Raw genomic sequence first — 25032 nt, forward strand, 5'->3', positions numbered from 1 at the left:
TAAATAGATGGCTATAAATAGCTTGTTTTTTTTTTCTTATGACGAGCTGATCCATAGAAGATAAAAAGTTTTGATAAATTATGCAATTTAGAAGGTATACGATAACTTTTGTGCGCCTTGTAAGCCAAGTGAAATACAATTTCTTAATCTTCTACTTGATTTCTTTTTAGTTTTTATGGCACATCGGCACAATTTAGGCCATGTCGTGCCCCTAGTCCTTCCAATTTCTTACTCTCCTTCGCTTGAAGCTCAAACTAAGTCTGATTAATCGGCGACAGTGTTCTCTCAATATACTGTCGCATAGATGTAACAGCTCAAATCTAAGAACATATTATGAATAATTTATATTAAAATAAAAAAAATAAAAGTAAAGGTCCCCTTTCAGACCTTGTGATCTATAAGGCAGATGATGTAAATGTCATCTGTTAAAGTGACCCACGGTTAACGAAGGTGTCATGCCACAAGCACGACGGTCAAGTACCTTTACTTTTCCTCAGCTAAAGTCAGGTACCCATTAGAGTTGGGTGGAATCAGGGGCGCCTTAAAGATCCCGAAATTCACCGGGATTCGAATCCAAGCGCTTTACCCACCCAACCTCCAGGTTTGTTTGATTTCTCTCAGAAATACTTGAAGATTGACGATGTGTACGTACATACGCTAGTAGTTCTGTAGGATGAAGCCAGTTTGAGAACCCCTAACTCGGATTTTCAATTGAATAGATCTAGACATCTACACAGAAGGAGAAATTTTTTTTTTTTTTTTTTAATTCAAATTGAAAACGAGCTTACGTTGATCCAAAGTCGAACGAAATCAAAATGTTTGATTGGACAATATTTTGGGCAGAGTTATTTATACTGAATTTTAAAATATAATAAAAATAAAATAGTTCACAGCTTGGCTTCGTTAAAAAAGAAAAGGTGGCCAAGGTCAAGGACACGAACCGTGAGGTGTGAATGTACTCGAAGAAAACAAGGTGGGTGTTTTGTCTATCTCTATGTCTGTCTATGGTGCAGACGCCGAATTGAAACGCGCGTGTGTGACTAGGTCTTTGCTGCAGACATAGAATTGAAGGTGTGTGTGTGTGTTGGATGGTGAAAGAGGGCGGTGTATATTGCAGACAGCTCAAATTACACTTTTGATGCAATAGCGAAGACGCTGTAGGCGAATGGGCGGGAAACAGATTATCCATATATCAACTGTTTTAGTATCTTTATACTAAGATGGATGTGTGTTTGTGTATGTACACAAAGGTAACATATTTACTCATTTTTTTTTACGTTTTAGTGTAACAAATCTATTAACCGTTCCATTTACAAGAGATCGTCTGCTAACTCATAGCGCCCACAAGATCCAGCACAGAGAAGTTGGGATTGAGCAAAAGAATTTTTTTTTTGGTCTTAAGGATTCAAAATCCGAACATTTGTTGTATATCATTTTGTATATCATTTTTGTTAGTCAGAAAACTCTGTTAATTTGGAAAAGTCTCTAAAGTCTAAAGCTTTGCCATGGTTCACATGAGTTCCTCAACAAAAGCCGACGCTGAAGTACGGGGTTACGTCGAACTGAAGCAGAATTTATTGCACAAGAAGCCCAGTTAAATAACCTCAAATTTAACCGCTAACCAAATCAATATGTATATCTTTTATCTATAGTATGAGCACTATTTGACCAAACTCTCTGCATTCTCATCAAGGAATTCCTTTGGAATGAAGGTTGAAAGGCTCTCTTTCAAACGCTCTGGACAATAACCTTACTTTATCCGGTACACATTTCTTTTCAACTTTCTGTTTCAGCACTGATAGTACAATACAGAGTACTCCAGCGCCCCCTTTGAAAATAAATTAGCACGTGAATTTTTTTTCCAACATCTTGTATTTCAATCTTTTTATTTCTTTAAACTATGACGCCATTAAGTGACCAGGTCAGTTCTGGGACATTTTATTTTGTGTGTGTTCTCCTAGTGTTCTCTATAAAAAAAAATTAATTTAACCATTAAAAAAAAACAAATAATAAACATATTGTACTGAAAAAAAAAAAAGAAACTACTTAAAACTTCAATATGACTCGTAGTATTTGATCAACTAATAGATCTATATGTCTAGTCAGGGATACTTGATTTCATGAAGTTTCTAGACTGATGAATACCACACAGTTGTATTTGTCACAAGTTTGGGTTTGTCAAGAAATGGAAAGCGCTAATTTCCCCGATAACATGTATATTAACGCTTTCTCTTCGTAATTATTTACCACATTCTGGTGGAATCGACGCTGGTATCGTTAGTAGATACAATGGACTACCAGCATAATCCCTGAATATTTCTCCCTTGCTTACAATCTCTCTGTCTCTCTAACTTATTTTCTCTATCTTTCTTACTTACTGTTTCCCCCTCTCATTTACTCTATTTCTTTCACTCATTTACTCTCTTTTTCTCTTCCGCTTACTCTTTCTCGCTCTCTCTCTTCCTCTTTCACGCTTAATTGCTCCATCTTGCTTGATATCTCTCTCTTTCTCGCTTACTCTCTCTCTCTCTCTCTCTCTCTGCTGTTTATCTATCTCTTGCTTGTTCTCTGAGTGGCTTACTCGCTCTCTCTCTCTCTCTCTCTCTCTCTGTCTCTCTCTTCGCCTGTTATCCTAATATTCAAGGTAAAAACTTGTTTATAAAAGCGCCCCGTGAATTCCTATAAACTATTCCAGTAGATCTACCTACCAAGCCGGCATGACCAGACAGAGCGACCTTATTTTGAAGTTCAAGACGAACTGGCGTATCTTCTGTCTGCCTGTTGGACAAGCGCTTAAGTTACGTCTTCCTCCGACCTGAAGTAGGCCAGATCGGGAGAGGTTATAGTGCTCAGGGAGCTACCGCCCAATAACACCGAGTGGAAAATGTTGCCAAATGCGATTGTTTGTTTCAAGTTGAAATATTGAAATACACCCCCGCACAAGTAAAGCAGCAGTTTTCTTAGCTTCTTCTTGATCGGTTGACTGTTTGAAATTTCTCAATGTTAAATCTTACGTTAACAGCGCCATTGTAGATAGTCTAAATATAGGTTGTATATGTAGATGGCCTTTTTTTATTGTCAGTATCATCTTATTTGAAAGTGTCGTTTTTTTTTACTGTGCTTTTTTGTGTGTCTAAAGCTACTCTTCTAATAAACATCCATCTGGAGCCTGTGTCGAGCTCCATCTGGGAGTTAATCTGGGAGTCTGATTTGATCTCTCTCTCTCTCTCTCTCTCTCTCTCGTCTTTTTTGAACTCTATCTTTTGAGTCTCAGTGGAGTGCCTTTTGGGCGTCAAGCTCTCTCTGGAAGTCTCAGTCCAACTCTCTCTGGAAGTCTCAGTCCAACTCTCTATGCAAGTCTCAGTCCAACTCTTTCTGGAAGTCTCAGTCAAACTCTCTCTGGAGGTCTCAGTCAAACTCTCTCTGGAGGTCTCAGTCAAACTCTCTCTGGAGGTCTCAGTCAAACTCTCTCTTGAAGTCTCAGTCCAACTCTCTCTTGAAGTCTCAGTCCAACTCTCTCTGGAAGTCTCAGTTCAACTCTCTCTTGAAGTCTCAGTCCAACTCTCTCTGGAAGTCTCAGTCCAACTCTCTCTGGAAGTCTCAGCCCAACTCTCTCTGGAAGTCTCAGTCCAACTCTCTCTGGAAGTCTCAGTCCAACTCTCTCTGGAAGTCTCAGTCCAACTCTCTCTTGAAGTCTCAGTCAAACTCTCTCTGGAAGTCTCAGTCCAACTCTCTCTGGAAGTCTCAGCCCAACTCTCTCTGGAAGTCTCAGTCCAACTCTCTCTGGAAGTCTCAGTCCAACTCTCTCTTGAAGTCTCAGTCAAACTCTCTCTGGAAGTCTCAGTCCAACTCTCTCTGGAAGTCTCAGCCCAACTCTCTCTGGAAGTCTCAGTCCAACTCTCTCTGGAAGTCTCAGTCCAACTCTCTCTGGAAGTCTCAGTCCAACTCTCTCTTGAAGTCTCAGTCAAACTCTCTCTGGAAGTCTCAGTCCAACTCTCTCTGGAAGTCTCAGCCCAACTCTCTCTGGAAGTCTCAGTCCAACTCTCTCTGGAAGTCTCAGTCCAACTCTCTCTGGAAGTCTCAGTCCAACTCTCTCTGGAGGTCTCAGTCCAACTCTCTCTGGAGGTCTCAGTCAAACTCTCTCTTGAAGTCTCAGTCCAACTCTCTCTTGAAGTCTCAGTCCAACTCTCTCTGGAAGTCTCAGTCCAACTCTCTCTGGAGGTCTCAGTCAAACTATCTTGAAGTCTCAGTCCAATTCTCTCTGGAAGTCTCAGTCCAACTCTCTCTGGAGGTCTCAGTCCAACTCTCTCTGGAGGTCTCAGTCAAACTCTCTCTTGAAGTCTCAGTCCAACTCTCTCTTGAAGTCTCAGTCCAACTCTCTCTGGAAGTCTCAGTCCAACTCTCTCTGGAGGTCTCAGTCAAACTATCTTGAAGTCTCAGTCCAATTCTCTCTGGAAGTCTCAGTCCAACTCTCTCTGGAAGTCTCAGCCCAACTCTCTCTGGAAGTCTCAGTGTAACTCTCTCTTGAAGTCTCAGTCCAAATCTCTCTGGAAGTCTCAGTCCAACTCTCTCTGGAAGTCTCAATCCAACTCTCTCTGGAGGTCTCAGTCAAACTCTCTCTGGAGATCTCAGTCAAACTCTCTCTGGAGGTCTCAGTCAAACTCTCTCTTGAAGTTTCAGTCCAACTCTCTATGGAAGTCTCAGCCCAACTCTCTCTGGAAGTCTCAGTCCAACTCTCTCTGGAAGTCTCAGTCCAACTCTCTCTGGAAGTCTCAGTCCAACTCTCTCTTGAAGTCTCAGTCAAACTCTCTCTGGAAGTCTCAGTCCAACTCTCTCTGGAAGTCTCAGCCCAACTCTCTCTGGAAGTCTCAGTCCAACTCTCTCTGGAAGTCTCAGTCCAACTCTCTCTGGAAGTCTCAGTCCAACTCTCTCTGGAGGTCTCAGTCCAACTCTCTCTGGAGGTCTCAGTCAAACTCTCTCTTGAAGTCTCAGTCCAACTCTCTCTTGAAGTCTCAGTCCAACTCTCTCTGGAAGTCTCAGTCCAACTCTCTCTGGAGGTCTCAGTCAAACTATCTTGAAGTCTCAGTCCAATTCTCTCTGGAAGTCTCAGTCCAACTCTCTCTGGAGGTCTCAGTCCAACTCTCTCTGGAGGTCTCAGTCAAACTCTCTCTTGAAGTCTCAGTCCAACTCTCTCTTGAAGTCTCAGTCCAACTCTCTCTGGAAGTCTCAGTCCAACTCTCTCTGGAGGTCTCAGTCAAACTATTTTGAAGTCTCAGTCCAATTCTCTCTGGAAGTCTCAGTCCAACTCTCTCTGGAAGTCTCAGCCCAACTCTCTCTGGAAGTCTCAGTGTAACTCTCTCTTGAAGTCTCAGTCCAAATCTCTCTGGAAGTCTCAGTCCAACTCTCTCTGGAAGTCTCAATCCAACTCTCTCTGGAGGTCTCAGTCAAACTCTCTCTGGAGATCTCAGTCAAACTCTCTCTGGAGGTCTCAGTCAAACTCTCTCTTGAAGTTTCAGTCCAACTCTCTATGGAAGTCGCGTCTCTCCAGCTCTTCAGAAACATTCTAACTTCAGCCACTCCTCTACTGGTAGCAATAAGTCTCTTTGGTTCCATCCAGGACAACGAGTTCAGTAACGTTGATGAAGGACGAGGCCCCAATTAACGATAAGGTTTGTCTTCGAGTTTGAAGTTAATGATTTACGAGGCTACGCTGCCCCAGCTGCGGCCTACATATTTTGTCACATTCAGTGCATACTTAACCATCGTCCGTCAGTGGTCTATTTAGATTCTCTTTTCGCCGTCTGCGTCTGTTCTCGGCAGTGGATTATCTTTTGGTCTCAAATATGTGTCCCGCGGCCTTTGTAAAGGATGTCCAGCTGTCTCGTTCCGAAGCTGCCAGTAACCAGGTGCTCTCGTCTACGTCAGTTAATGCAAGTAGGTTCCTAAGTTGGTCTTTAAAGCGTTTCCGTGGGGAACCTCTGTTACACCGACCACATTTCAGCTGACCAAAAAAAGAATACCTTTGGCATACATTCGCCCTGTCCAGTGAAACTGTCGGACGATAAGAGGTCCCTCTATACTGTCTAAACCGGCCTTCGTAAGAACATCGCTGTTTGTAGCGAGGTCTTGTCATCGTATGTCCATGATGGAGCACAAACATCTGTGATGAATGCGTTCAAGAAGTCTCAGTCACTTTCTGTAGAATAACCATGTCTCAGATCCATATATAAGTGTTTAGACAACCATTGCTTGGTAGACAATGATATTTGTAAGAAGTCGTAACAATTTATTCTTGTTACAGGGAAATCCGAACTGTTAATGGAGACTCGCCTCGGTGTCTTTTTTTCTTTAAAGAAGATGTCCATTTAGAGTAATTTAGACTTTTCTATTTCTCTTACTCTTGTCTCATTACTTGAGTTTTAGTTCTAGCACATTTTTCTCCTTTTTTTTTCTAAAGTGGATAGTTAGGCTGTTTGTTTTTGTTTTTGTTTGAACAGCTCTTCGGCTTGGGCACCGACCTGTTGATTTCGAGTTGAAATACAAATGACGACACTTTTGATGAACTTGTTATCACTGTCCATGTTAGAAGTAGAAAGACTGTATTATAAATATTTCCATTCTGTAGGGAGATGTTCAATAGAATAAAACACACGTGTGAACAGACAAATAAACAATTTTGAGAAGGGACTTTGCGTTTAAAATAGATTCATAGGAGGCCTGTATGTTTTGCCTAGCATGGCAGTGCCGTACACAAAGTTGTCGATTAGCTTGAAATATCTTTTAAATCTTGATTTAAAACAAGTTAATATGTATGTGCTTGCAACTTTCATTCTTATTTTTTAATGTAACAACATAAATATGTGTTTTTCTGTATTTTATCTGCTAATGCATGTCAGTTTTTTAAATTTTGCTTGTCATGCGATAATTTCATATTTGTTTGGTCGAATCGATTGTTGTTTTTTTTCAGATGACGAGAAATCGTTCATTCGTACAATAGCTGCTGTCCAAAACAAGTTCCATTAAAACAAATCGACTGTAGGCTTTTATATTTCGTTCTCAGCATTTGATACTTTTTTATTTGTAAAGCACCAACAATAAATAAATAAAAAAAAAACACTTTTATTTTGTTGCTTCCTGTATGTTGATGACGTTGGACACTATAATAAAAGCGTCTACTTTACAAAAAAAAATATCCTGATCTAACAAATCCCGGATACAGAGTTTTGTTTACCATGCGTTATTGTGCCATAGTAACAATGTCTTGGGGGGTGTCCATTCCTCCCACCCCTTCCACACTCATACGCTTACTTTTACAAGATAGTGTGAACAGTCACACTCATACACACATCTCTCCTCGACACATTCATATTTGGAATATCTGTTGTGCTCCCTTAGTGAGGATATTCTCTTGTCTCTGCTATCAGATCTACTTGGCGTTGGTTGGTAGTATCTGTTATTTTTATGCTGTCTGTGATTATCATCTTGGCAGTGCTGAAATAGCTGAAGAGCTAAAAAAAAAGTTATGTTTTCATACAAACTCGTAGGCTGCCCCTTTCAGACCGCCTACTTAATTGTTAAGCAACTAACGATCTTTCATTTTTTGCACACATTAATAAATCTTCACTTCACATCCGACTGTCTTGTTTGTTTTTCAACAAAAAATGAGGATGTAATAGTTTCAGACAGCAGTAGGATTGGAAAGTACGCTATAGTTTGCTCGGCCAAGGGCCCATAACATTAACGTAACACACAGGGCCGGTCCTAGCAATTGCGGGGCCCTATGCGAAACTGATTACGCGGGGCCTACTTGGGTGGGAATAAGGATAATAAGTGAAAAATACGATATTGTTTTAAAAAATAAATTCGGCTTTGCATTTTATTCATTCTTTTCTAAGTACAGAATTGCGATCAAGTTAAATTTACGAACCTTGCAAAATATGGCATATTTATATGCCAGTGACTATAAAAGTAAATAAGGTATTGGAACTTCCGGTTAAGGGGAAAATTCGTCCGATTATTACATTTTATTACATGAAAGCTGACAATGCCTTTATTTTTTTTATTGCGCGTAGGATTTTGTCTATTTTTCAGTAGATTTGTTTGAGTTTTCAGGAGATTTGTATGAGTTTTCAGGAGATTTTAATAAGTGCCGAACATTTCCAGGAATTTTCCGTATATATTTTGTAATTAATAATTACACATAGTATTATCGCGGGAGATATGAAAGCGCGGGGCTCACTGCGATCGCATAGGTTGCAGTGGCCTATAACCGGCTCTGGTAACACAGGGCCATATTTGCATGATCGATAATTCACTAACCTGTGATTCTAGAAACTGATTATTGTAAGCTCTTATCAAGACTCCTTAACTTGCACAATTTCTTTTTCTTTCTTTTTTAAGCCTCTGTCAGTTTTTTTGTAGTCTGTTCGTCCGTCTGTCCGTCCATCACGTTTAGATCTCAAAGACTAAAAAAGCTATTGAAAATCTGATTCCACCATATTTTGCGTCTAGCTAAGTATTTAGGGTTAGTTTCTGAATGCAAACAGTTGTTTTTTTAAATTAAGTATGCAAGCCTTTTTCCGACATAAAATAAATTACTTTTAGAATAATATGTAATCGTAAGTGAGGCAATATATATAGAACGATATATAATTATTTCATTTGTTTTGTAACATTTATACATACTGTTTTGTTATTTGTCAAAATATTGTTATGAAACATACATGTATTAGTTATTTGTGTGCCTATTAGATACTAACAGTTAACAGAAAACGTTTTTCTATTTCACAAAAAATAGAATTTGTTTAGTATGTACATATATTTTATTTCGAATGAGACAGTGGTGCGTGCTGTTTATTAGAGCCACAGTAGGCCGAGGCTTACATATTAAAACCCTGGAGACACCCGAGCAATAATTTATTCCAGAGGTATAGCCCCCTTATCGAGAGTAACTACATCTTTGTATCAAAGCAGAAAGTAATAGGTTCCTACCAGGACTCAAGTGTTGCCATATAATTCTGATCTCTTTGTCTACACGTAGAAATACTTGCAATGCTCACACTGGCTATTTTCAGAAAGGCGACAAGCAGTACCTAGTGGTCGCAGGCAACAATGCATTAGGTAAACATTTTGTATGGGGGACAAACCCATCCGGGGTCGCCAATGAGTTTGTGTGAAAACACACACTTTTTTAAAAATCCTACTTAAATGTGTTTTGATGTATTTAAAAAAAAAAGAGTAAGGCTTTTTTTTAAATTTGAAAGTGGGTGGAGGACACGCACTGACCATGAGATCTATCAATTGTATGAAGACCCACCGAGAGTGGCTGAAATAAAAAAGAAGAGACTAAGTTGGGCAGGTCACCTTGAAAGAATGTCGGATAACAGAGGAGCGAAAATTATATACAGAGAAAGACCAAAAGGCAGGCGACCTAAAGGCAGACCCCGAATGCAATGGATTGATGATGTGGGGGCAGATCTGCAACACTTTGGGTTAGGGCATGGAGACGAAGGGCCCAGGAATGATGTCAATGGAAGGATGTGTTGAAGCAGGCCAGAGCCCTCCATGGGCTGTAGCGACACTGGGATGGATGGAATCTCATGATTAAATGTATTTTAAAAAAATACTGCTTTTTTTTTCTTTTTTTTAGCGCCCCCGAAAGGGGAAAAGACGCTATTAGTTTTTAGCGGCCTCCGAAAGGGGAAAAGACGCTATTAGTTTTGTGCGAAATGTCTGTCCGTCTGTCCGTCCGTCCCGTTTAGATCTCGTAAACTAGAAAAGATATTGAAAATCGGACATCACAATATTTTAAACCATTCAAAGTTCTGATGCAACGTCTACTTTTTTTTTTTTTTTTTTTTTTGAAAGCGAAAAATCTAATTTTTAAAATCAGTTATGCAAGCAGTTTTTTTTTATGAGAAAAAGCTAATTAGTATGCATTACAAGTTAGACCTAATTTAAAAAGAATAGTAATCTTGTAAACTTCATTTTTGTGAACATTATTTTTATTGCGGAAATATTTATTTATTTTTTTTTTTTTGAGGATTTGAATAAGAGATTGATTTGAGGATTTATTCTGTGGATTACTTGTGTTTCTGTGTTTTTTTTTGTGATTCTGCGGATTTTTGTGTGTTACTGTTTAGAGTGGACGGCGCGAGGGTTGTGTAGTAAAGTACTGTGTAGTTTGTAGTGTAGTTATCGTCTCTTTTCTGTCTCTGTACTTGTGATAAACCCTTGTAAAAATGTCAGTTAAGACATTTTTTATTGAAAAAAAGGACCTGGATGGTGGACTTGTCCACGCCCCAGGTACCTTGCTTCTAAAGCTGTCAGGCCAAGGGGCTGTTAAGGCCACTATGGCGAGCCTAATAGAGTGCCTGAAACTAACACCGGACGAAGTGAGTTCTCTCTATCGCTTCGAGAACCCCTTTGTCTGGTTCCTGGTCCCAACATCCGCCCGAGTGAGAACCCGTATACTAGGGAAATCATTCGGGAATGATAAGGACTTCAAGGTAGATGTCTGTACCTTAGAAGACGAAAAAATCAGGGTTACCCTTCACTGGGTAGCACCAACCATAAACAAATCAAAGATAGGAGAAATCTTTGGAGCCTTTGCAGAAGAAGGCTCCAAGATAGAGCCAATCAAGCTAGGCAACTCAGATAAGTGGGCGGCTTGGATCAAACTCCGCAAACAGACTGAACTCCCCCATTATATTCAGTTACGATATGAGGACGATCCGAGGACCTACAAGGTCCTCGTGACCATCCCGGGACGTAGACAACAGTGCTGGCATTGCGGACAGGATCAGCACTGGTCAAACCAGTGTCCAAATAGGACGAACCCCAGACGGGACCAAAACCCCACAGAAGGTGCAAAGGAGGTAGGAGGGAAAATCTCCTATGCCATGGCCCTTAAAGGGGAGGGAGAGAAAAAGCAATCCGAGATTGATCAACAGCTAAAAAAAGATGGCTTCACAATGGTTGAAAGCAGCAAAGGAGGGGGAAAAAAACAAATAGAAGCTATGGGAGCTACTCCAAGTGGTCTCCCCCCACCTAACAGCCCTGAAAACAAATCTAAGCAAAGTAAAAAAATTAAAACATCCGGAGTGGCAAGTTCAGCACCCACCACCCCAACCAAAATAACAAGAAAGAGGGCCCTCTCTCTCTCTTCCTCATCCGAGGATGTAAACGAGGATCCCCGGGTAGAGGAGGAGAAAAGAGAGGAAGAACAGTTCAAGCTCGAGCTGAACTTTCCAGACTCCCCGTCAGTGCTAGTCATTGATGAGGGCGATGACCCTAACACACATTCAAACACATAAACAACATAGCAACTCTTAAAGATAAAACGCATACACATACAATAGAATAACAAACACGCAAACCAATCTCACACACTCATGGCAGACATCAAAATTTTGACACTCAACATCAGAGGGCTTAACAATAAACACACCTACATAGCACACCTCACAAGGAAATACAAGCCAGATTTTATCTTTCTGCAAGAGACCAACACACAGTTAGAGTACAAGGCCAAAAAAGCAGTCTCTCTTATGGGCCTCCGGGAGGGTTATTTTAGTTTAGGTAGAAAGCCACGAGGGACAGCCATTTTACAAACATCCAATAGGTTTTCAACCACACACTCATATCAAGACAATAGCGGGAGGATAGTAATAATTAGGACAAGCTCACAAAAACACACATACACGTTAGTCAACATTTATGCACCCGCTCAAAAAAAAGAGAAACACGAGTTTTTTGGAATGCTAAGTGACATTCTACACACTCAGTACGCAGGAGAAAATTTGATAGTAGGGGGTGATTTAAATTACATTGATTCTCAATTAGACAAGCAAAACACAAACACAGAGGGCCCTGCTCCTCATGTAACAATTAAAACGCATGACTATTTGGGGGGAGTCATCAAGGCTTTCCGGTTAGTAGATGCCTATAGAGAAGTAGAGGTCACGGGCCGGGTCACCACGTTCAGGGACAAGGCACACCAAATAGAAACACGGATAGATAGAGTGTATGTGCCAAGGGCGTGCGAAACAAAAAGTGTAACACATCTCGTAGAGACGTTACAATATACAGACCACAAAGGAGTCTTAGTGGAACTGCTGAACCCAAAACTAAAAAAGAAAAAACAAAAAACACCGATCTGGAAACTTAACAACGACCTCCTAAATGACCCGCTCTATTTAAAGACAATCGCAAACCTCCTCAAAAATATAATACATGACTCAAACACACCCCATTTCAAAGTCACACAAATATGGACGCTAATTAAAAGCTCCATTAAGCAGCAAAGCCAAATACTGGCCACACTAGTTAACTCAAAAAGGAAAAAAGAAGAGGAAAGACTTAAAAATTTACTAACACACGAAGAAGACGAAGCAGCCAAAACACATATACTAACACAACTAGAAGAACTATTTAACTATCAATACAAAGGAGCGGAATTGAGGTGCAAAAGTAAAAAAATAACCGAAGGGCCTAACAAACTTTTTTTATCAGCAGAACAAAACATTCAAATTGACAGAACTATTGACAACATTGTTGATAGTAAAGGAGAAACTATACAAGACCTGGACAAAATAACAGACACATTTACGAAACACTTTACTAATTTGTATGACAAGGAACAGACGGACGACAACGCACAAAAAGTATTTTTACAGAACTGCAAAGAAATACCAATTACAGAACAGATAGAGACAGACGCTCCCTTTACGCTAGACGAACTGAGGGCTGCTTTAGATACAACACAAAACAACAAATCCCCTGGCCCAGACGGTCTGACGTTTGAATTTTACAAAGCCTTTTTTCCCCAAATAGGACCCCTACTATTAAATCTATACAGCGACATGTTAGTGACAGAACAGTTACCTAGAGATTTCAACTTAGCATACATCACACTTCTACCAAAAAAACAAGAAAACAACACCTCACCTAGCGACTTTCGACCGATCTCACTTCTAAACACCGACTACAAACTCCTGACGAAAATGATTTTTTTAAGACTAAAACCCCTCATACCACACTTAATAGGACAGGACCAATACTGTAGCAACCCAGACAAAAACATCGACGAACTTAACCATTTTTTAAGAGACATTATATATTACTGTAATGACAAAGACTTGAAAGCAGCCCTCTTTTCTATTGACCAGGAAAAAGCCTTTGACAGAATAGACCATGATTACCTTTTCAAAATACTAGACAAGACGAAGACAGATGGAAGAATGAAGAAATACATAAAGCTAGTTTACACTGATGCCACAAGCAAACTCATAATAAACCAAACCCTTAGTGGCAGTATCCCTATTAGAAGATCTGTTAGACAAGGGTGTCCCCTTTCTCCCTTTTTATACACCCTTTGCCTAGAACCCCTTTTAGAAACCATCAGGCTAGATAGTGGAATCACGGGGATAAAAATCCCAGGCCCCACGCCCGTAGTTAAAGTTAAAGCATACGCTGATGACACCACCCTTTTTCCCTCCTCAGAAAAAGACATAGCCGCAATCATAGATAAGTTTATTCAATTTGGGAGGGCAAGCGGGTCAAAAATCAACATAAATAAATCTTGTATTATGGGATTGGGCAGGTGGGAAATCCCCTTAAACATCCCCTTTAACCTTAAAATAGAGAAGGCAATTAAAATATGCGGCATCACGTGGACAAGCAACCCAACATATTACCACACACAGCAGTGGGAAAATATTTTAAACAAAACCAAAAACACACTTAAAAGATTTCATTATACAGCAACTACTATATTTGGTAGAGCAATACTAGTAAACAACCTGGTCATCCCGAAGATAGTTTATTTAGCAAACATCACAGAACCTCCACCAACTTTTATACCAAGCATAAACACAATCATTAGGAATTTTATATTTAAAAGCACTATCAGGAACATTAAACACACAACACTTATACAAAACAAAGAGGATGGGGGGATAAACTTACAGGACATCAGAACCAAAATACAAGCACTTAGATTAAAATACATAGGACAAGTAGCCAAGAACCCAAACAATTTTCCATTAACAATATACTACTACGGCTTAAGGTTAAATAAAATAATTCCAATAAAAAATGACACCCCACATCACTTTGGTACAAACACACATCCATTTTACAGATCCATATCAAGAATACTCCCTGGCAATGAACATCTAATACACAGTAAATTAAAAGACACATATACAACACTTAAGAAACAGTTACAAGAAAGATTATTCAATAGGATCAAATGGAGTAGAGAGTTAGGTGTAATAGATTTCAGAGACACTTTTATAAACCTACACAGCAAACACATTACACCCAAAGCCAGAGAAATAACATACAGACTAATCTTCGGGATGACCCCTGTAGGAAGTAAGAAAAGAAATGTACACACATGTGTTTTCTGTCACACAGATAATGGTAACAATGAAAGCCATATGTTTTTAAAATGTAAAATATTTGATAATGTTAGATGCACTATGAAAGTCCTACTAGAGGCAAACTGTAACACCAATGTTAATCTTAACCTAGCTATTGTTTTAAATAAATTGCCTAAAATCAAAAGTAAGATGATTCATAAATTTAATCTAATAATAGTGAGTGAATACAGAAGTCTTGTGTGGCACAGTAGAATTAAAGTTGTTAATAACAATGTATCTTTAAATCCTTATAATCTAGAGCTAATATTTAGAAAAATAATTGAACATAGAATTGATAACTATACTGGTTAGATAGAAATTGTAATTATTGTATAATTTATTGTCCTTGACTAAATTGTCAGACCTCAGAGATAAAAATCTAAATACTGTAATCAATCTGTAAAGTTACTCTATTGGTATTATGTCAGTTAGTTTAAGTGGTTATGCGAGTGTGTGAGAGTGTGTATGTACCTGGGTTAAAGAGAGTTTGGGCTGAGAGATGTGGGATATGAATCAAATTGAACTTTATTTATCTACGGAAAACCACTAAAGATCTGTCTTTTAAAGGGAAGTCAACACTTTTGAAGAATTATTTCTCCCACGTGGCTACGTCCTCTTTGATCACATGATCGGAGAGCATGTCACAAGTCAACATCAACTGTGTCTGTACTACACTCACAGAACACGGCAAGCCCGTGGAAACGTAACAAGAACACTATGACAATGTCTATATCTTAGCGGCAGCCTCATCCTAGACATACCGGGAAACAAAGGAACAAGAAAACAAGACGCAACTGAATGGAGCCTGCGAAGAGACTAGAAACAAAAATAACCAAACCAATAATCCTAAAGAATATAGACAAGGGCAGACAATTGAAAGTCAAGAATCTTTTATGAATAATGTAATAGTTTAAGACAAATTAACTATTTTTTTTATTTATTTATCAATTTTTTTATTTTTTTTTTAAACCCCTCGTAATGAGAGAAAAAAGAATCCTTAATCGACACCCCTATCCTGAAATAATTTACACATGACCCTAACAGAACCCTGAACAATTGTGATACAGCAGCACCTTTGCTTGGTTAACTATCCCAGAACGATTCTAACAGACCCAAGGGCCACCTTGATGATGCTAGAGTAGCCCTCTTACATCTCAAGGAGACCTTTAAAAATTGTCGTGAGAGGGATTAACCTGTTCCCTGATCAGTCTTTTTAAATACATAAGGCATACAGGGCAGCTGTATAAAACCCTATATTAGCTTGCCTTGCCTAATTACTTGCTACTACCTGGGAACATAGCATTGCTACAAAGTCAATTTCCGGAAAGATTGTTAATGTTGCTGTGCAGCTTTGTTAATAAACTCATTTATGTAGAAGATTGTTACTGTTAAAGCAAAAATACTGAGGCCACTTATCAAGGAAGTCCTTTTTCTCTGTATTACTTTATAGAAAAGATGTTGTTCTGTTGTGTAAAATTAAATATTATTATATGTCTAAAATACTATTTGACGAGACAGAATGGAGGCTTAGGATGAAATCAGTCACTTTTTCCTCTTCGTACTACCACCAAGATCAATACATTATGTCCCCTTTAACCATAAAGTGACAATGACAATGCCAAGTGCTTAAAAGGAAACATAAACTAATTGGATACAATCACACTACAGATTTCCCTTTGTTTCGTTTAATTTTTTTGGAAAATGTCTACAAGATAAGATAACTTAAATTCAGTTTGACTACAATTGACAGCGTTGTCAAACTAGTGGATATTAAATGAATTGTAATTTCTTGACCACTCATGTTTTATTTTTATTTTTTTGAAAATGACTACAAATTAGTAGAAATTAAATGAATTGTAATTTGTTGACCACTCATGTTTTATTTTTAATTTTTTGAAAATGACTACAAATTAGTAGATATTAAATGAATTGTAATTTCTTAACCACTATTGTTTTATTTTTACTTTTTGAAAATGACTACAAATTAGTAGATATTAAATGAATTGTAATTTCTTGACCACTCATGTTTTATTTTTATTTATTTATTTTTTGAAAATGACTACAAATTAGTAGATATTAAATGAAGTGTAATTTCTTGACCAAAAAAAAAAAAAAAAAAAAAAAAAAAGAATAAAAGATTGAGCCTTTTCAAAACAATTAGATCAATTATAAGACATCAGTTAGGCCAGGGGAGGCGCGGTGGCTGAGCGGTAAAGCGCTTAGCTTCCGAACAGGGGGTCCCGGGTTCGAAGATTTGGATTTTCAACTTTCGAATCTTTGGGCGCCTCTGAGTCCACTTAGCTCTAATTGGTATCTGACATTAGTTGGGTAAGAGTAACGGCGGTTGGTCGTTGTGCTGGCTACATGACACCCTCGATAACCTTAGGCAACAAAAACGGATGAACTTTACATCATATGCCCTATAGACCACAAGGTCTGAAAGGGGAACTAGTTAGGCCAGGTTCACATCTAACTTTACATTCACTTTCACCTATCCTTTGATCTTCGGGACCGTTGGGGCACTACACAAGATCTGTTAACCTTCTTTCTCCATTCTTATCTCTCATTTGTCTTTGATATAATTTCATTCGGATGTTCTTTCTGAAAATATTGAAGCCTGCCTGGGTGGACCACTTCGGGGGCCGATTTTGAGTTTGTGTTTCCACACAAACTGTCTTTTGTAACCTTGTTTTAGTTTAGAAATTGAGTTTTTTAAACTCATGTAATCTCAACGAGTTATTTTTTTTAATTGGCATATATTAAAGTCTCTCCATCTCATAAATTTAAAATCTACATTTTGTTAACCTGAGACTTTGAAATAAGAATCTTTTTTAGAAACCAAGCTAAAATATTGTTTGATTAAAGACATTAGAAAGTATAATCTTTGGTTCAAGTCTGAACGAATCGAAAATTAATTAAGTCTCTCATCACACACACACACACACACACAAACGGACATTTTTTTTATTAATTACCAAAAAAAAATTATTTGTTGTTAAATAACCTGTTCCTATTAAGTCATTTGTATTTAATTTGTTTTAGATCATGGTGTAATGGGTTCACCGTGACCTAATTAGCAGCCATTGTCCTAGAAAAAGAAAAAAAAAATCTTCCCGACAGAGTCGATGAGTTGTGACGGTCACCACTTAGCACGGTCAACGCCCTGCACACGCGCAGACACACTCTGACCCACACATACACACACACACGCACGCATCCTAACGAACACAGAAGGCGATAAATCTCCACACAAAGAGTTACAGCGGTACAGACACTAGTGTGCATTGCCTGTTCTCACGCTAAGTAGTTACGCAAGTTGGGCCCCATGTTTCCGCCCACATGACGTCACGAGACAGGGGTCTAGCTCTGCATCCTGGGGTTCAGTGTGTCAGTAAGACAGGCTCATTACAACAAGGTCATTAGTGTAAAGTTCTGGGTTGGTTTCGCTGCCTCTCGTCCCCAGTCAGGGTTTACTGGTGTTCTCACACAAGGCACGTTTCTTATTTGATATGCTAGGAAAAACTCGTATAAGTGCTCCTTCTTACCTTTTGCCATTAGAGCATGGAATGGGTTGCCTGAATCAGACTGGAAAACCAACGACCTAGCAGAGTTTAAGAATCAGGTTAATATGCATGACTAGATTGACACACAAGGTGCATTTATTATTCCATATGCTAGGAAAAACTCGTATAAGTGCTCCTTCTTACCTAATGCCATTAAAGCATGGAACTGATTGCCTGAATCAGACTGGAAAACCAGCAACTTAGAGTTTAAGTAACAAGTTAACATGCATGACAAGACTGACACATGAAATGCGAAGGACGTAACTACCTTCTCTTTTGAAGTGACGTCATGAAGATAATTCAGACGTTAGTTCAGTTCAAAACGTTCAGGGCTTAATGAGTGTGGGGGGGGGACAAGCAGGGGTAATTTCTTGTTCTACAAGTCTCTGACGTTGTTTTTGATAATTAACAATACATCCAAGCCAGAGTAGAACTACAGAGGAGGCAGGCTGGGTTTGAACTCGGGACCACCGTGACAAGTTTGACAGGACTTCTCTGAGGATCCTTTTCCAAGAAATAATCTTATGCTCCTCATTATAAGATGACAACATCTGCTCGATGTACAATGCCGATTCTATAGAAGAGAATATAAAAGTAACTAATGAGCGACAACATTGACACAATTGTTCTGTATATTGTCAAATTTATGACTTTACATTTTCCAAAACCCCCAATGCGCCTAACGCTTTTAATGTTGACATGTAATGTAATCTGTCTAATGTTGGGTCTGCTGAATGGTTGATCATTAGTATGAGTCTTTCAGTTCGCGTGCATTACTACTGATAGTGAGTTTGTATTCATCAACAGACCAACTAGACATACACAAGATTTATATCATTGCGAACAGATTAAGTCGACCACAGAAGCTTCAATATAATGAAATAATCCAGAAAGGCCCAGTCTCATTCACTAAGGTTATAGATGTGACCTCTATAAAAGCCTAGGATCAACTCCGTCTATTCTCTATCTAAGCTACAATCTCACATTGGATTAATGGCGTTATATTAATGCATTCATTATCGGTCGCCTTAGGTGCGTCTCACAATTTGCATTATTTTCTTATTATAGAAATACGCTATCTGTGCCACGATGATATGAGTGTCGTCGGTTTCCCTCGCCTGTGCTGTAATAGTCTGGCACTTAAAAAGATGTATTTGGACGAGCCTTCATTGAGATCTATTGAGGAGTAACCTGTACAGAACTGTATCAATCTTTTTCCTTACATTCTATTTTCCAACTTTCACTTTTTAATTTCAGAGAAATAACTGAAAAGCTAAATAAATAAATAATTTAAAAAGGTTGTGTTTTCATGAAAACTCGTAGGCTGACCTTTTCAGTCCGCCTACTTAACTATTAAGCAATGATGTTTATGAAAGATGAATAAGTTGTTCAATTTTTTTTTAAAGTTCGCATACAAAAAAAAAGTAGAAGTTGCACCTGTTTGCTACAAAATAGGATGAGATCTAACCGTGACAGACGGAGAGACAGACAGACAGAACATACAAAATCTAATAACGGCGTCTCCCCATTATTGAACATTGGCCAAATGCAGTATCACATATAATCAAACAGCCAGAAGAGAAAAACTTAACACATCAACACACACACACATATATACAAAACAAAACACATACATATATACGTACACTGACATAAGAAAGTCAGTTGATTCTAAATCTTACCGCGTGACACTTACACAACAAAACCAAAAACCTTTTTTCTTTCATACAGATATGTCAGCACTGCTGGCTTCCCCTGAACCCAAGATCACGATATTGTCACAAGGAATAAGACAGGTACATTGTGTTACGCTTATTACATACAATATATACACTACTCGTTGCCTAAACAGTGTTTCTGGGAAATGGAATGTGGATCTATACCTTTTATTAAGGGGCTTTAACCTGTGACTATGCGCTGATCATGACTGCGTTCAGGAAGTAGTCGGTTACGAATAGACATCAAGTTGAATGACTATGTCACCAAAGTTTCGTGGAAAAGGCTCTTGGAATGTGGTGTCTATAACTTGAGTAGAAGTAGCTTGGTTGTTTCTAAGGACTTACTGTCACTTTTTTGTTTGGTCTGCTTTTGTTGCTGTCTAAATAGAATTGGATTTCACTGTACAAACGGATCAATGGCTAGTAGTTCTGAACAATACAAAAATAGAGAGAAAAGGAGGGGGAGGGTACGGTATGGACGCTCTGGAGCCAAAGGTCGTGGGATTTTATAATTGTATATTTTATATTGTACATGAACAGTTTGAAAAAGTACCCCTTTCAGACCTTGCGGTCTATGGGGCAGACGATGTTATGGTCATCTGTTTCTGTGGCCCACGGTTAACGTGCAGGGTGTTATGAGACCAGCACAACGACCAACTGCCTTTACTTTTCCCCTAACTAATGTCAGTTATCTATTTAGAGCTGGGTGGACTCAGAGGCGCCCTAAATACCGGAAATTCAAAATCCCAGCCTATAGCGAGGATTCGATTCCGGGACCCTCGGTTTTTAAGTCAAGCGCTTAGCCACCGCGCCTCCAAAAAGGTTTTAGCTCTTATTTTCCCTCAAACTTTGTAGTTGTTGAACAGAATCTAAATGTTCAGTGACATTGACATTTATATATATATCAATGTGCTAATTATTGTCAGAGCCCATTCTAAACTTAGAAGAAATCGGTGTGGGAAAAACAGGTTTGTTAAAAAAAAAAAAAAAAAAATTTTTTTTGGGGGGGGGGGGGGAGGGGGGGGACATTTTGTCTTTATTTATGTCTCTTGTTTCTTGTTGCGTTAAAAAAAAATGTCCAATGTCAAAAAATATAATCGAATGTTTAATGTATTTACAAAATAGTAGATAAAGAGATACTTCTTTTTAAGTTGTAAACATTGTTTGAGACAGAGTTCTTTGGATGGTTAGAAGGCCAACTTTCTCTACTAGAACAGCGCTTGGTAATATGTAGAGTGGAAGATCTCTCCTGAATTACTGTACTATTTGGGTTAATCCTCAATTAGATTTATAACTGACCCGATCCATCTCTCCATTTCACATTTTATAACACTCATACTGTTTCAATGTATACAAGGAAGTTGGGGCAGCCTTCGTGAGGCAATTAGTGGAGGGATGATATGATTAGATCTAGAGGGAGGGGGGCCCAATTACTGGTGGAGGGGGGAGACATTACCGTGTTCTGAGAACACGGAACATTAAGAGAGTTTCTCAGATTTTCAAAAGTAGTATGTCCTGCATTTACATCCTTATGTAACTGTGTAAGCGCTTGGTTCGACTGACCACTTAGTTGTTATCTCATGAAGGAGAGACAGACACATATTTAAAAAGAGTGTGAAGGAAGTAAACAGTGGTAAGTAGACAGAGATAGAGAGACAGATATAAACAGAGAGACAAAGACAGAGAGAGAGAGAGACAGAGAGACAGAGAGAAACAGAGAGACAAAGACAGAGAGAGAGAGAGAGACAGAGAGAAACAGAGAGACAAAGACAGAGAGAGAGAGAGACAGAGAGACAGAGAGAAACAGAGAGACAAAGACAGAGAGAGAGAGAGAGACAGAGAGAAACAGAGAGACAAAGACAGAGAGAGAGAGAGAGAGAGAGACAGAGAGAAACAGAGAGACAAAGACAGAGAGAGAGAGAGAGACAGAGAGAAACAGAGAGACAAAGACAGAGAGAGAGAGAAACAGAGACAGAGAGAAACAGAGAAATAATGTGGCATAGAAATAGAAACAGAAAAAAGAGAAAGACTTAGACAGAGGGGTAAAGGAAGATAATTAAAGAGATAGAGAGAGAGGGAGAGAGAGAGAGAGGGGCAAGAAAGAGAAGAGATAGGGGGGCGAGAGAGGGAGGGGGGCAAGAGAGAGACAGAAGGGGGCAAGTAAGAGAGAGAGAGACAGAGAGAGAGAGACAGAGAGAATGACGACAGTTATGTTGGTAGAGATAGTCAAACAAAAAAGAGAAACAAAAAAGAAAGACAGAGAAAAAAAAGAAAGACAGACAGAGAGCCAGAGAGTGTTAAAGTGTGAGAAAAGGGAAGAGATAGACACAGAGAGAGTGAGCGAGAAACAACAGGAGACATTTAGATAGAGTGTGTGAGTGTGTTTATGAGACATAAAGAAAGAGAAAGGAAAGACGTTTGGCTTAAAGGAAAGACAGAAGACAAAGAAAGAGAATAAGAGAAAGAAGGAAGCAGACAGATAGCGAGAAGACCAGTGTGAGTAAGTCAACTTGATTTGGTTCTCATCATGCGACAAGTGTCCTTTTGAAGTGTGACCTACATTTCGGTAGCACTAATCTAAGAGTGATGGTCATCTTTAAGATCACGTGCAGTCAGAATGTAGTGGACACCTGCTAACTGGACAAGCAATCTGAACAACTGACATACATTCTTTATTTAATGATCCAATAGTTGGTGTCAGATGTTCGCAATCAAGATTATTCCAAATAACTCTTAGTGATAATCAGGGCGTCAAAACACGAATGTAGGATAACTTTAGATTGCTCTCAAAGGTTTTACTTCTAATTTCGTAATACCTCCCTTTGTAATGTCCCGTCGGAACAAAAAAAAATGGTAATGATCCCCATACAGGAAAATCGTTTCTATTTAGTAAGGATCATTATGACTTTATAACTATTTCTCTTGATTCAAAGCAGTGGCGTTACATGGCTGTTAGCGCCCAGAACAATTTGGTCTAGCTGGTGACCTTCCATGACTCCCTTGCCGAAGATTTCCTTGGTCGTATGACTCTCTCTTGCAAAGGGTGGGCTGTGTGTGGTAGAGGAATCGAAAGGAAAGGAGGCGGGGGTGCAAAATATTGTATTACAAATTACATCTTACCTCATTTTTTAAAAAGAGATTTTTAAAAAAAAGTTTTTCTTGTTTCTTCGATAATCTCGAGAGCTATTTATTAACTAGATGGCTGCCTGGTCGTGTGGTATACTCTTTGGCCTGTCGTCCCAATAGTCATCATCATCATCATCATCAAACTCCATTTGAGTTAGGGCTTGAGAGGCTCAAATCCTCTCTTGCAAAAGCCCTGGACAGAAACCTTGCTGTCTTGCGTAGTGCATACATGTCACCATAAAGGTCGAGAATTTTTGGTTTCCCAGAGACCTGTCGAGATGGAGATCAGCAAGTCTGCGGGAGATCAGCAGGTCTGGGGGAGATCAGCAGGTCTGGGGCAGTCACACAGAATATGGGACACAATGTAACGAGTTCAAGCATATCCCGATGGTTTCCCATTACATAGAGTTGTCGACGGTGGTTAACTTGTAGATCCAAACTGCTGGTAGACAGCTAAACCGATGTAGGCGTATTATATCTTAACTAATAATACTTTAAATAGCACAAGTAACTTCTTTGTCGACAATACTAACTATAACTTTATTATAATATAGACAAAATCAAGTTGATATGAGATACAATAAATGTACTAGACTTTAGTCATAATACTTTTCAACAAAATGTAACTCACTACAATAACACGTTCTTTCAGTCTCACGTTCTGGAGTTGTCATTCCTAAGGCTAAATGACGACAATGCCACCTATCTTGCATCATTCACAACCAATCGCTAACCTCTTCCCACCGTCACCATAGAAACACGCAAACACACGCTCCATAAGACATAGTGCAGGAGGGTTGCTCTACAGAGTTATAAGCTTGTGACGTGGACACTGCCGAGACGTACTTCAGCCAAACGGACTTTAAAACATCCGCGATTTCTTGTCCCCATTTCATAACATTATAATTCAATGTCATGTGGCTCTCCAAACTACGGACCGCGGATCATATCCAACCAGTGTTATCCAGCCCCTCGAAACTTCTGCTCGTAGTACAAATAGAATTCGCAGCCTTTTAGAATCGACTATTTATTTGGCGTCGATGCGGCCCGTGTCTGAAAAAGAGCATAGCTTAATTAGACTAAGGGGCCCTAACTGCCGTCTGTTACAACAAAAATAAACGCCCAGCCACTGACATTGTGACCCAATAACGAAAAAAGTCGCAATTACATTTCGCCGGCTGATTGAAAGCGCGATAAAATCAATCCTACTTTTGAACTGAATTCAACTTTTTTTTTTTTTTTTTTTTAAATTCCTTGACTTGAGTGCTGGTGACCGGCTTCATTGATTTATTAATGGACTTAACAGCTTCTATCTTACTGGTTGGTCTCTTTTGGTTGGAAACAATGCAACAGAAACATGTAGTGCTGGAGCTAATAAAGAAAACTGTTTCTGATTAAACTCTCCCCCCACCCTTTTTTTTTTTCTCCTCTCCACCTCGAAATCGAATTTAAGGCGAACAACTGTTTAAAAATTGTTTTTAAAAAGCCATCATGGAAACTTTATTCCAGAAACACCGCACCCCCCCCCCCCCTCTTCCAACTCGTTTACACAACTTGATTGGAACATAGCGTATTGAGAAAGCTAAAAGCTTGAAATTGCGCTTAAAAAAAAAACAATTGGTCAAAATATTTGTAATGCCACATATTTATGATATAATTATTATTATTTATTATTAATATTGTTTGGCTAGATCTATTGCATAATAATTGCGTGTTTGATCTTAAAATAATTGATACAATTACACCTAACATAAAGCTTTGTTTTTAGAGCAGACGGTATTCTGTATAATTCACCTGTAAACGTTTGTATCACGTGTACAGTCAGAACGTTCCAGGTCAACTCTGTTCTAAATGTTTTAGGTCAACTCTGTTCTGAATGTTCCAGGTCAACTCTGTTCTGAATGTTCCAGGTCAACTCTGTGCTGAATGTTCCAGGTCAACTCTGTTCTGAATGTTCCAGGTCAACTCTGTGCTGAATGTTCCAGGTCAACTCTGTTCTGAATGTTCCGGGTCAACTCTGTTCTGAATGTTCCAGGTCAACTCTGTTCTGAATGTTCCAGGTCAACTCTGCTCTGAATGTTCCAGTTCAACTCTATGCTGAATGTTCCAGGTCAACTCTGTTCTGAATGTTCCAGGTCAACTCTATTCTGAATGTTCCAGGTCAACTCTGTTCTGAATGTTCCAGGTCAACTCTGTTCT

The sequence above is a fragment of the Biomphalaria glabrata genome, chromosome 4 (assembly GCF_947242115.1).
Source record: "Biomphalaria glabrata chromosome 4, xgBioGlab47.1, whole genome shotgun sequence".
Taxonomy (NCBI): Eukaryota; Metazoa; Mollusca; class Gastropoda; family Planorbidae; genus Biomphalaria; species Biomphalaria glabrata.